This window comes from Alosa alosa, chromosome 18 (genome assembly GCF_017589495.1).
Source record: "Alosa alosa isolate M-15738 ecotype Scorff River chromosome 18, AALO_Geno_1.1, whole genome shotgun sequence".
NCBI lineage: Eukaryota > Metazoa > Chordata > Actinopteri > Clupeiformes > Clupeidae > Alosa > Alosa alosa.
This window is the reverse complement of record NC_063206.1, coordinates 2,484,174-2,486,673: the sequence shown is the minus strand read 5'-3', so window position 1 is coordinate 2,486,673 and position 2,500 is coordinate 2,484,174. Positions and strand designations below refer to the sequence as shown.

Genomic DNA, 2,500 nt, shown 5'->3' with positions numbered 1-2,500 from the left:
AGCCAGCACTCTGCCCAGTTACTCTAAGATGGAGTTTTTCATTAACTCGCTCCCTCTGAAGTCATGCGTCCAAGATACCTTCTACAGTCACAGTGAAACGGGAGCTTTGGGCACGTGCAGCAGTGAATCAGCTTAACCGATCATACTGCCATGGCCATCAGTACACCAGCACAAAACACAATAGCACAACATGAGTGAAGCTAACGCTTAGCATGCAGAGCTAATAGCACAACATGAGTGAAGCTAACGCTTAGCATGCGGAGCTAATAGCACAACATGAGTGAAGCTAACGCTTAGCATGCGGAGCTAATAGCACAACATGAGTGAAGCTCATAGATATATATACCAAAGATTGTTAAGGCGGAGCAAGATGTTTCATCAGGAGCCACTTCCGGGAACCCGGATCGCACGAGGGGGGGTCAAAATCCCCCTTTATGCAGAGCAGAGGCAGCGACTGCTCCATTGAAGTCTATGGGCATAGCTCAGAATTTCACCAAATATGCTAAGGTCTTGGTTCTATAGAGGTAGGAATGTGAATTTCGGGCATGTTTTCATGATCCTCAAACCCTTCTGAACATTTCAGGTACATTTTTAGCATTTTTGAGCATTCCAGTCTGGAGAAAATCAACCTTAAATCAGGTGTCGCCCGGTTATTTATGCAGCTGCTGTTGGCGGTTTGCAGCGTCACGCTTCGTCAATACGTCATCGACCGCCTCTTTATGCAGACAGGATTCGATCCCCATTTTAGCCCATAGACATGAACTACGGCGAAGTATCTTGCTCCGCCTTAACAATCTTTGTATATACTGACTAGATGTAAGCCTTGGCGACTGCTGTTCATTGGAACGAATCGTCAATCGAGGCGCCATCTTGCCTTGGGCCCCACTCCTCTATAATGCATTAACGTCAATCTGTGCAAAGATCTAGCGAAAATAAAATCACCATAAATCATCAAAATCTAGTTTTCTAGTTGTTTGGGTTGTTCCAACTGACAGGTATGTATTTATGGTCGAGTTTAGAGAAAACTAAGCTTTTGACGATAATAAAGATACATTTTACCCGTCTAGCCCCATAGACTCCCATTCATTCTGCACTAGCTAGCGGCGGCCCCTAGAGGAACAATGAGTGAACTGCAACCAGGTTCGATACAATGAAAGTAAACAGACTCTCCGTAGACAGGCTCTGGTTGAGGCCACATACCTCTCGTATCGTTTACTCGTGTAAGTTGCAATCTTACCAGAAGTTGCTGTAGATCTGTAGAACATTTACTTCCGTGCTTAAACGTGGTCTGCTACTTCATACACCAGTCGTTACTTTTTTAATCATGGGCCAATGCTATGGGCAAACGAGATGTAGCTTAATTCACAAATGACAAAGCCATGAGAAAAGTGATTTTCTTACGTTTCAACAACAACGAAACCGAGTTTGCCATCATTGTGAGAAGTTCCCAAATTTGTGGCTAATCGCTAAAAAGGTTTTCTGTCGCTGGGGATGGCCAAACGTCGCTAAATAGGTAACACTGACAATACGGGAGAACTAGTTTAGAGCTTCAGATCCCCGCTACAAGATGGCGGCGGTGTTGACGCATGCTGAGAAGCCGAAGGCGACATCTAGTCAGTATATATATCTATGAGTGAAGCTAACGCTTAGCATGCGGAGCTAATAGCACAACATGAGTGAAGCTAACGCTTAGCATGCGGAGCTAATAGCACAACATGAGTGAAGCTACCGCTTAGCATGCGGAGCTAATCGCACAACATGAGTGAAGCTAACGCTTAGCATGCGGAGCTAATAGCACACATACATGAACAAGTACACTGTTGTAGGTAACAAATAACAAATAATGAGCGCAGAGGTGGTGGCTACTGGATGTGCTGAGTTGATCTGTCATCATTATGATTATTAATGTATGAATGGGGAATGATACACTCTCAGCAGTGTGTTAACTTATTTTTTCGTTTCCTCTGCACTATAAGAGACATTCATAGATTTAGACTTAAGAGGCATTTAAATGATGAAGGCACTGAAATACATAGACTTAGACTTAAGAGTCATTTAAATGATGAAGGCACTGAAAATGAATCAGTCACAGAAACGAGGGTTACTTGAAAAACACAGAATGAAATCCACAGAGTGTGTGCTGTCCTTAGAATAGGAGTGTGTGTGTGTGTGTGTGTGTGTGTGTGTGTGTGTGTGTGCGCCCTTCTTAGAATATCAGAGCTCTCCGCTTCTCTATCCCTCTGAAGTTTCCTCACAACCAGACAAATTGTTCTGTGGTAAAACTCTCAGTTATTTCACAATTACAAGCCCCAGTAAGAATGAACATGCACACACACACAAACAAACACCACACACACCACACACACACACACGCCTCTCGTTGGTTCTCTCTGACAGTAAACACTTGGAAAACTAGCCCTTAAATCAACAGCTGAGAGTTTTAATTAAACGCCTAAAGCCCAGTAGAGAGTTTTAATGAAACGTGTGGGTATGACAAAAA

General features: G+C 43.5%; 1 protein-coding gene across 2 annotated transcripts in view; it reads right to left on the bottom strand.

Moving 5' to 3' along the window:
* Positions 1 to 2,500, bottom strand: part of si:ch211-250c4.3 (uncharacterized protein LOC100535981 homolog) — a 46,451-nt gene that overhangs the window by 42,542 nt on the left and 1,409 nt on the right. The gene's annotated exons all lie outside the window — the stretch shown is intronic.